We start from the raw sequence: 11,474 nt of genomic DNA on the forward strand, positions 1-11,474 counted from the left end.
CCCCCCCCCCCAAAAGCTAGTTACATTGCTATGTTAATATTGTTTTAATCCAGTTAATCAAAAAGAATTAAAATAAATTCAGCCTCATGTTGTATATGACAATGTATTGATCCATTACAGGGATTGGCTTTAAGGGTTGTCCTATTGCCTGGGGCAAGTGAACTGAGCAATTGGGTAAGTTGAGGCTGCACTGATGTTGCCACAGAAAAGGAAAAATAAAAAATATATATAAGAATTCCAGTAGGCCTGGCTTAAAACGGATCATTCTGATTCATCCCTAACCTGACAATGTATGGTATTTATGATAGCCTGCTCTGTGGTTGTCCTGTTTTTTTTTATTGAACTAGGCAAGTCAGTTAAGAACAAATTCTTATTTACAATGACAGTCTACACCGGCCAAACCCAGACAATGCTGGGCCGATTGTGTGCCCCCCTATGGGACTCCAAATCACGGCCGGTTGTGATACAGCCTGGATTTGAACCACTGTATCCTATTGCTCTCGGCATGAGCTGTGTTGAAATCCCCAAAATAATACTGACTTGTCCGATAGGCAAGTGCCTTTCAGACTTTAATGTAGGTCTAAGCCCTTAGATCCCAATATCTACTAAGCTAACATTTGGAATTGTTTTAAGATGGTCATAAAATGTATAATTTAGCCATTAGATGTTTTATTATAGCCCCCGTAGGTACAAAAAAAAGTATTATTATTATTTGATTTTGCAAAAAGGAAGTGAATGTTTTCACATACAGCAGTCACAAAATGCATCCTCATTTCCTTTTATTTGATACTTCCATGCAGAATGTACATGGCCGAACAGACAGACCACTAATCAAAATACAATACAATATTAAGGATGACATATAAACACACGTGAATGGATGCTCTTGCTTTATTTTGAAGGGGGATGAGATAGTTCCAATATCTCTTTATCTTTAACTATGCCATTCCACTGCTGTGTATACCTATGCCCATGTCACTTTCAAAATACAAACGGGTTGTTCGTTATCAATTTAACAACAAATCTACCACTACATAAGCATTAAGGATTTTATGGTACCATACAACGAAGTACATGCTAACCCTGTACATGCTGAACAGATAAAACTACAAGTGAAGATGCATGTTTTGTTATCTATTTGTAAAGCTGATGTGAGTTAACACGGTTGCCTATGAGGACTGTTCTTTAAGAGGTTAACAAAAGCTATAATTAACTCAATTACTTAAATAATTAGATATAACTTGTTGTTTTCTCTGGATGTTGATGTGATTTCATTAAGACAAATACATACAAAACCTTGTAGTGTGTGTGGTGGTAGGATGGTCCATGACACAGAGCTTCCAAAAATGTGTTATTTCATAGTATCATGTACTCTGTATTTTACTTTTATTTAAAATAGCAAATTGTTACATTGTTAGCTTTAGCAATATTGTCTCCACATATATTTTATTTTAAGTGAAATAATGGACGGAGCTCTAACTCTAAGTGCAATAGAAATTAAGAAACAAATGAATTTTCATTGGTGTTCTGTACCTTTTGAAAGTTAAAAACACATTTTCTACAGATCTGGCTGGAGGATACTTGATGGCTGTTGTTATCCTAGAATCGAAACTCAGCAAAAACAAAAACGTCCCTTTTTCACGACCCTGTTTTTCAAAGATAATTATTGTAAAGGGTTTAAACACTTTCCCATGCTTGTTCAATGAACCATAAACAATTAATGAACATGCACCTGTGGAACGGTCGTTAAGACACTAACAGCTTACAGACGGTAGGCAATTAAGGTCACCATTATGAAAACTTAGGACACTAAAGAGGCCTTTCTACTGACTGAAAAACACCAAAAGAAAGATGCTCAGGGTCCCTGCTCATCTGTGTGAACGTGCCTTAGGCATGCTGCAAGGAGGCATGAGGACTGCAGATGTGGCCAGGGCAATAAATTGCAATGTCCGTACTGTGAGACGCCTAAGACAACTCTACAGGGAGACAGGACGGACAGCTGATCATCCTCGCAGTGGAAGACCACGTGTAACAACACCTGCACAGGATCGGTACATCCGAACATCACACCTGCGGGACAGGTACAGGATGGCAACAGCAACTGACCAAGTTACACCAGGAACACACAATCCCTCCATCAGTGCTCAGACTGTCCGCAATAGGCTGAGAGAGGCTGGACTGAGGACTGGTAGGCCTGTTGTAAGGTACTTCCTCACCAGACATCACCGGCAACAACGTCGCCTATGGGCACAAACCCACCGTCGCTGGACCAGACAGGACTGGCAAAAAGTGCTCTTCTCTGATGAGTCGCTGTTTTGTCTCACCAGGGGTGATGGTCGGATTCACGTTCATTTTCGAAGGAATGAGTGTTACACCGAGGCCTGTACTCTGGAGCGGGATCGATTTGGAGGTGGAGGGTCCGTCATGGTCTGGGGCGGTGTGTCACAGCATCATCGGACTGAGCTTGTTGTCATTGCAGGTAATCTCAACGCTGTGCATTACAGGGAAGACATCCTCCTCCCTCGTGGTACCCTTCCTGCAGGCTCATCCTGACATGACCCTCCAGCATGACAATGCCACCAGCCATACTGCTCGTTCTGTACGTGATTTCCTGCAAGACAGGAATGTCAGTGTTCTGCCATGGCCAGCGAAGAGCCCGGATCTCAATCCCATTGAGCACGTCTGGGACCTGTTGGATCGGAGGGTGAGGGCTAGGGTCATTCCCCCCCAGAAATGTCCGGGAACTTGCAGGTGCCTTGGTGGAAGAGTGGGGTAACATCTCACAGCAAGAACTGGCAAATCTGGTGCAGTCCATGAGGAGGAGATGCACTGCAGTACTTAATGAAGCTGGTGGCCACACCAGATACTGACTGTTACTTTTGATTTTGACCCCTCCTTTGTTCAGGGACACATTATTCCATTTCTGTTAGTCACATGTCTGTGTATCTTGTTCAGTTTATGTCTCAGTTGTTGAATCTTGTTATGTTCATACAAATATTTACACATGTTAAGTTTGCTGAAAATAAACACTGTTTTTGCTCAGTTTAGAAGATGGAGAACAAAGTGGAATATGAAGGCCTGGCCTGTCTTTACCTTCAACATCCTGAATATGGTGCCCTTTCTAAATTCAGATTGTCTTAGTTGCTCATATTAGATGGAGACTTAATCCTTGTTTATACCTGGTGCTAACATGCGTTCAATGTTCTGATCCTATCCACATTCTGATTGTGCCCTCATTGCATCTACACATGGTATCAAAATATGTCTCATATCCATCCACTGTGTCTGCATTGTGACCAACTTTCTTTTTCTCTCCCTTTATGAAAAATATTTTTAAATAACATTTCTTTACTTTAAGACACATTGATGCCTTAAGTCAATGGTGCCACCTGTCAATGAAATTAGAGGGTGGGATCAGATTGATTTAAATGGTTTTGCTGTCCAGATCCTTCTACACTTGTAAGATTGCCAGACACAATGTGTGTCTGTCTACCTCCGGAGGTGGTCAGGAAGATCACAATCAGATCACAATGCATCTTTTAATCATCTACACCTGTCTAAATATGTGGGCACAATATGTGGACAAGAATAGGACAAAGGACACATGTTAGAACCAGGTATAAATGGGGCTTATAGGGCAGAACACGAGTTTTGTCAATGGCCAATAAAACATTTAGGGTATACATACTGATCTAGCTTCCTCATACATTAATGCAAACTATTTATATTGTTACCCAGGCACTATACTCCTAGGAACTCTTTCTCTCTGGGTTCACAGCAGGGGATGCTCATATACTCTGTCTCTGTCTCCACCCCTCATTTCAATCTCAGTTTACCAGAAACCCACAAAGGTGTGAAGAAGGTCAGGGGAAAGAGGAATGGTTGTGTGTGTGTGTGGTGGCATACCAAGACCGACGTACCCCCTTCCCCCATTGTGTTTGTGTGTGTTCACAAACCGATTGCCCGTGCCTACAAGTCTCCACTGTTCTGCCTCCCCTTGCACATAATTATTCTCAATTGAAAGGGATGCAGAGCTATATGTCACTGTCATGAAGCTCAGTAGTCGCAGAGGTTTTCAGTTGCGGCAGACACAGAATAGGGCAAAGTGCAACAGGAAATAAGTTGTGGGCAAAGCTGTCCTAGTGTCTTAAATACACATATTGAAAACATTTTTAAATAAATAAACAATACAATGTGTTACTATCCCGGGAGCAAGTTGCCTGTAGAGAGGTTTTGTGGTTGTTCCTAAGCAACCTCTGGTCTCCGAGGTGATGGGAAAGTTCACATTCGGAGGCTTTCAGGCTTATAATACTGTGTGAAAAGTGAATGTTTGCAAGGCTTAAAGAGCGACTGCCCCTACAACCATCTAATTGTCACGACTTCCACGGAAGTCGGTCCCTCTCCTTGTTCGGGTGGAGTTCGGTGGTCGACGTCACCGGCTTTCTAGCCACCGCCGATCCACTTTTCATTTTCCATTTGTTCTGTCTTTGTCTTATCACACCTGGCTTCACTCAATCAATTACTTGTTTATTATTTAACCCTCTGTTCCCCATGTTGTATTTGTGAGTGGTTGTTAATTGTTACGTGGATATTTGTCAGGCGCTGCACTTTTGTTATAGACTGTGTTTTTGGCACTAGTATGTTTTATGTGCTGTCATTGTTGACCGGTATTAAAGTGCGCCTGTTTACTATACTCCGCTCTTCTGCACTTGACTTCGCCTCCCATATACACGCCTTACAGTAGGCCATTTTCAAAGACATTAGTGTATGTGGCATCGAAATGAGTCAGAAGCATATATTCTAGTGTCAAAATTGACGACAAAGTGTAAATAGGAAAATGTTGGTGAAAGTCAGTCTCGTCTAAAATGGAGTTTGGAAACTCAGTGCATCACAATGAGTAAATTAAGGTTGAGTTTAGATTACAATTGTCAACCAATCATGCCCCCTTTTGCCAAGTTTCGTGCAAATGTACAAATCGCCTCTCCGCCCATGTCACGCCCTGGCCTTAGTTATCTTTGTTTTCTTTATTATTTTAGGTCAGGGTGTGACATGGGGGATGTTTGTGTGTTTTTTGTCTAGTCTTGGGTGGTTGTATTGTCTAGGGAGTTTTTGTAGAGTTCATGGGGTTGTGTTCAGTGTAGGTGTTTAGGTAAGTCTATGGTTGCCTGGAATGGTTCTCAATCAGAGACAGCTGTCTATCGTTGTCTCTGATTGGGAGCCATATTTAAGGCAGCCATGGGCATTAGGTAGGTTGTGGGTAATTGTCTATGTTTGACGTTAGTAGCTTGTGTATGCACTTTCGTTTATAGCTTCACGGTCGTTTGTTTTTTTTTTTGTTTAGTTTGTATTAGTGTTCGTGTTTGTTTCTTCTTCATTAAAAAGAGAAGATGTATCTATATCACGCTGCGCCTTGGTCCACTCTTTCTTCTCAAGACGATCGTGACAGAATTACCCACCATACCAGGACCAAGCAGCGTGATAAGCAGCAGCAGGAGCAACGCACACAGGATTCTTGGACTTGGGAAGAAATACTGGATGGTAAGGGACCTTGGGCACAACCGGGAGAATATCGCCTCCCTCGTGAAGAGCTGGAGGCAGCTAAAGCCGAGAGGAGGCGATATGAGGAGGCAGCACGGAAGCGAGGCTGGAAGCCTGAGAGTCAAACCCAAAAATGTCTTGGGGGGGGGCTACAAGGGAGTGTGGCGAAGTCAGGTAGGAGACCTGCGCCCACTCCCCGAGCTTACCGTGGAGAGCGAAAGTACGGGCAGACACCGTGTTATGCGGTAAAGCGCACGGTGTCTCCTGTACGTGTGCTTAGCCCGGTGCGGGTTATTCCACCTCCCCGCACTGGCCGGGCTAGATTGAGCATTGAGCCAGGTGCCATGAAGCCGGCTCAACGCGTCTGGTCTCCAGTGCGTCTCCTCGGGCCGGCACACATGGCGCCAGCCTTACGCATGGTGTCCCCGGTTCGCCAACACAGCCCAGTGCGGGTTATTCCACCTCCCCGCACTGGTCGGGCTATGGGGAGCATTCAACCAGGTAAGGTTGGGCAGGCTCGGTGCTCAAGGGAGCCAGTACGCCTGCACGGTCCGGTATATCCGGCGCCACCTCCCCGCCCCAGCCCAGTACCACCAGTGCCAACACCACGCACCAGGCTTCCAGTGTGTCCCCAGAGCCCTGTTCCTCCTCCACGCACTCGCCCTGTGGTGCGTGTCTCCAGCCCGGTACCACCAGTTCCGGCACCACGCACCAAGCCTCCTGTGCATCTCCAGAGTCCTGTGCGCCCTGTTGCTGCTCCCCGCACTAGCCTTGAGGTGCGTGTCCTTAGCCCGGTACCACCAGTTCCGGCACCACGCACCAGGCCTACTGTGCGCCTCAGCCGGCCTGAGTCTGCCGTCTGCCCAGCGCCGTCTGCGCAGTCCGTCTGCCCAGCGTCGCCTGCACTGCCCCTCTGCCCAACGCCGTCTGAGCTGCCCGTCTGCCAAGCGCCGCCTGCGCTGCCCGTCTGCCCAGCACCGTCTGAGCTGCCCGTCTGTCCTGAGCAGTCAAAGCCGCCCGTCTGTCCTGAGCCTTCAAAGCCGCCCGTCTGTCCTGAGCCTTCAGAGCCGTCCGTCAGTTAGGAGCCGCTAGAGCCGTCCGTCAGTCAGGAGCAGCCAGAGCCGCCCGCCAGTCAGGAGCAGCCAGAGCCGCCCGCCAGTCAGGAGCAGCCAGAGCCGCCCGCCAGTCAGGAGCAGCCAGAGCCGCCCGCCAGTCAGGAGCAGCCAGAGCCGCCCGCCAGTCAGGAGCAGCCAGAGCCGCCCGCCAGTCAGGATCTGCCAGAGCCGCCCGCCAGCCAGCCAGGATCTGCCAGAGCCTCCCGCCAGCCAGCCAGGATCTGCCAGAGCCGCCCGCCAGCCAGCCAGCCAGGATCTGCCAGAGCCGCCCGCCAGCCAGCCAGCCAGGATCTGCCAGAGCCGCCCGCCAGCCAGCCAGGATCTGCCAGAGCCGCCCGCCAGCCAGCCAGGATCTGCCAGAGCCGCCCGCCAGCCAGCCAGGATCTGCCAGAGCCGCCCGCCAGCCAGCCAGGATCTGCCAGAGCCGCCCGCCAGCCAGCCAGGATCTGCCAGAGCCGCCCGCCAGCCAGCCAGGATCTGCCAGAGCCGCCAGTCAGCCAGGATCTGCCAGAACTGCCAGTCAGCCAGGATCTGCCAGAGCCGTCCGCCAGTCCGGAGCCGCCCCTCAGTCCGGAGCCGCCCCTCAGTCCGGAGCCGCCCCTCAGTCCGGAGCTGCCCTCTAGGATGGTCTTCAGTCCGGGACTCGCTGAAAGGGTCGCCGCTCCAGAGGCGCCACCAAAGCGGGTAGTGACTATGGAATGGTTCTCAATCAGAGACAGCTGTCTATCGTTGTCTCTGATTGGGAGCCATATTTAAGGCAGCCATGGGCATTAGGTAGGTTGTGGGTAATTGTCTATGTTTGACGTTAGTAGCTTGTGTATGCACTTATAGCTTTTTTGTTTTGTTTTTTTGTTTAGTTTGTATTAGTGTTCGTGTTTGTTTCTTCTTCATTAAAAAGAGAAGATGTATCTATATCACGCTGCGCCTTGGTCCACTCTTCTCAAGACGATCGTGACAGCCCACTTCGCTTCCCTGAATGGGGTTCCATTGTTTCACCGCCCCCAACCAACTTCCAGTAGGATGTACAGCCAACAACTATGGTTTGCATGCCCTGCCGAAGGACAATATAATTTGAAAAAGGTGATTGGAGTTCGTTGGTCCCCATTGGTGGTGAGTATACCGGTAGCTAGACTATAGACTGCTGGTTATGTATCTGGTTATGTACAGTTGAAGTCGGAAGTTTACGTACACTTAGGTTGGAGTCATTAAAACTCGCTTTTCAACCACTCCACAAATTTCTTGTTAACCTCTAACGCCTCCCAAACCCGGATCCGGGAGCACCCCCATCAGTAGAAAAGCTACTAGCATAACCTAGCATAGCGTCACAAGTAAATACTAGCATCTAAATATCATTAAATCAAAAGTCCAAGACACCAGATGAAAGATACACATCTTGTGAATCCAGACATAATTTCTGATTTTTAAAATGTTTTACAGGGAAGACACAATATGTAAATCTATTAGCTAACCACGTTAGCAAAAGACACCACTTTTTTTACTCCAACAGTTTTTTACTCCATCAGTAGCTATCACAAATTCGACCAAATAAAGATATAAATAGCCACTAACCAAGAAAAAACTTCATCAGATGACAGTCTGATAACATATTTATTGTATAGCATATGTTTTGTTAGAAAAATGTGCATATTTCAGGTATAAATCATAGTTTACCATTGCAGCCACCATCACAACTCGACTAGAATAACTACAGAGAGCAACGTGTATTACCTAATTACTCATCATAAAACATTTCTTAAAAATACACAGCGTACAGCAATTGAAAGACACAGATCTTGTGAATCCAGACAATATTTCAGATTTTCTAAGTGTTTTACAGCGAAAACACAATATAGCGTTATATTAGCTTAGCACAGTAGCAAACCACACAACAGCATTGATTCCAGCCAAACATAGCGATAACGTATTCACCACCAAAATATATTAATTTTCACTAACCTTCTCAGAATTCTTCAGATGACAGTCCTGTAACATCATATTACACAATGCATATAGAGTTTGTTCGAAAATGTGCATATTTAGCGGCACAAATCGTGCTTATACAATGAAAATAGTGTCCAAATACTCAAGCAATCTGTCCGGCGCCATCTTGGAAAGACACCTATTCTTATCGAAAACTATTCATAAACTTGACTAAAAAAATACAGGTTGGACAGCAATTGAAAGACAAATTAGTTCTTAATGCAATCGCTGAATTACATTTTTAAAATTAACGTTGCTGCGCAATACAGGGTGCGATAACGCAAGGCTACACTGCAAGTAATGGCGTCTTATGCATTTGACTATTTTCAACAGAACAATGAATTATCAGCATAAATAGTTCTTACTTTTTGATGACCTCGCATCAGAATCTTGGGATAGGTGTCCTTTGTCCAAAATAATCGTTGCTGGGTTGGAGAACGTCCTCTTCCACGTTGCAATTAGCAATAAACAATGGCATGCGAAAGAGAGATACCCAACTTTCTACAACGTCAGAAAATGAAATACCCGAAAATCGCAATATACTGACATAAACTGATATAAATCGGTTTAAAATAACAAGATTATGATGTCTTTAAAGCCTATATCGAATAAAAACAGAGCCGGATATATCTAGGAGCTAAAACCAGAGCTTCTAAAACGACATGCCAAGACCCTCTCTGCGTCAGCGCGAAGATCCAAAAGGAGGGACACATCGATTCCAATCAATTTATAGACTTTCGGCTCTGCGTAGAGACTCCATTTCAAGGCCCTCTATTCGCTGACACCCAGGGGAAGGCGTATGCAGTGCATCTCAACCAATAGAAGACAGGGAGAGTTATACACAGGTCTGGGAACAGGTTGGAAAAATCTGCATTCTCAACTCCACATAGGGAAATTCTGTTTCACGCACAGACATAATTCAAACGGTTTTAGAAACTAGAGAGTGTTTTCTATCCAATAGTAATAATAATATGCATATTGTACGAGCAAGAATTGAGTACGAGGCAGTTTAATTTGGGAACAAAAAAAAAAATAGTGCTAACAGCACCCCCTATTGCCAAGAAGTTAAAAATCGGACATGTTGGCTGGATTCACAAGATGTTTATCTTTCATTTGCTGTATTGGACTTGTTAATGTGTGGAAGTTAAATATTTCTAAAAAATATTTTTGAATTTTGCGCGCTGCGAAGTTGCGGAATGTTGTGGGTGTTCCGCTAGCGGAACCCCGGGGCGAGAAAGGGTTTGTTAACCTTTTCTCAATAGGGGGTGCTGTTTGCACTTTGTAATAATTTCGTTCCCAAATTAAACTGCCTCGTACTCAATTCTTGCTCGTACAATATGCATATTATTATTACTATTGGATAGAAAACACTCTCTAGTTTCTAAAACCGTTTGAATTATATCTGTGAGTAAAACAGAACTCGAGTTGGAGCAATTTTCCTATGAGGAAGTGAGAAATCTGAAATCTGCAGGCTGTTCTGAGGTCGGTTTATTAATTTGCATGTATTCTATTGGTTGAGATGCACTGCATACGCCTTCCCCTGGATGTCAGCAAATAGGGAGAATTGGAATGGAGTTGCTAGGCAGATCTGAAGCCTTATAAATGGGCTGGCAACGTGGTGTCCTTTCTTTTTTCCCTTCGCCATGACGCAAGACAGACCTCAGGATGGTGTTCTAGAAAGCCCCCTTTATAGCCCTTAGATATATCCAACTCTGATTTTATTCGATATAGGTGTTAAAGACATCATAATGTTGTTATTTTAAACCGAGTTATATCAGTTTATATCAGTATATTGCGATTTTCGGGTATTTATTTGTGCTGCGTTCTAGGGAGTTGGGCACATCTGGCCCACATGGCTAATGTTTACTGCTAATTCCAAAGTTGAAGGCGACAATCTACAACCGAGCAACGATTCTTTTGGAAAAAGGACAACTTGCCCAAGATTCTGATGGGAGCTCATCAAAAAGTAAGAACTATTTATGATGTTAATTCGTTGTTCTGTTGAAAAATGTAAAACTCATATTCCGCCATTAATTTCGGTGCGGTCTCGCTTTAACGCACGCTGTATGTTGTAGTAACGTTAATTTTAAAAATCTAACACAGCGATTGCATTAAGAACTAATGTATCTTTCATTTGCTGTCCAACCTGTATTTTTTTAGTCAAGTTTAGGATTAGTTACTGATTAGATTAGGTGCCTCTCCCAAGATTTCTCCCGACATATTGTTGGCAGCTTGGCTACTATTCTCATTGTATAACCACGATTTGTGCCGCTAAATATGCACATTTTCGAACAAACTCTATATGTATTGTGTAATATGATGTTATAGGACTGTCATCTGAAGAAGTTTGAGAAGGTTAGTGAAAAAAGTAATATCTTTTGCTGGTTTATTCGTTATCGCTATTGTTGGCTTGAATCAATGCTGTTGTGTGGTTGGCTATTGTAGTAAGCTAATATAATGCTATATTGTGTTTTCGCTGTAAAACACTTAAAAAATCTGAAATATTGGCTGGATTCACAAGATCTTTGTCTTTCATTTGCTGTACGCTGTGTATTTTTCAGAAATGTTTTATGATGAGTATTTAGGTAATTCACGTTGGTCTCTGTAGTTATTCTAGTTGCTTTGGTGAGAGTTGTGATGGTGGCTGCAATGGTAAACTATGATTTATACCTGAAATATGCACATTTTTCTAACAAAACATATGCTATACAATAAATATGTTATCAGACTGTCATCTGATGAAGTTGTTTCTTGGTTAGTGGCTATTTATATCTTTATTTGGTCGAAATTGTGATAGCTACCTATGCAGGAAAAAAATGGTGGGAAAAAAAAGTTGTGTCT

Source organism: Salvelinus namaycush, chromosome 14 (genome assembly GCF_016432855.1).
Source record: "Salvelinus namaycush isolate Seneca chromosome 14, SaNama_1.0, whole genome shotgun sequence".
Taxonomy (NCBI): Eukaryota; Metazoa; Chordata; class Actinopteri; order Salmoniformes; family Salmonidae; genus Salvelinus; species Salvelinus namaycush.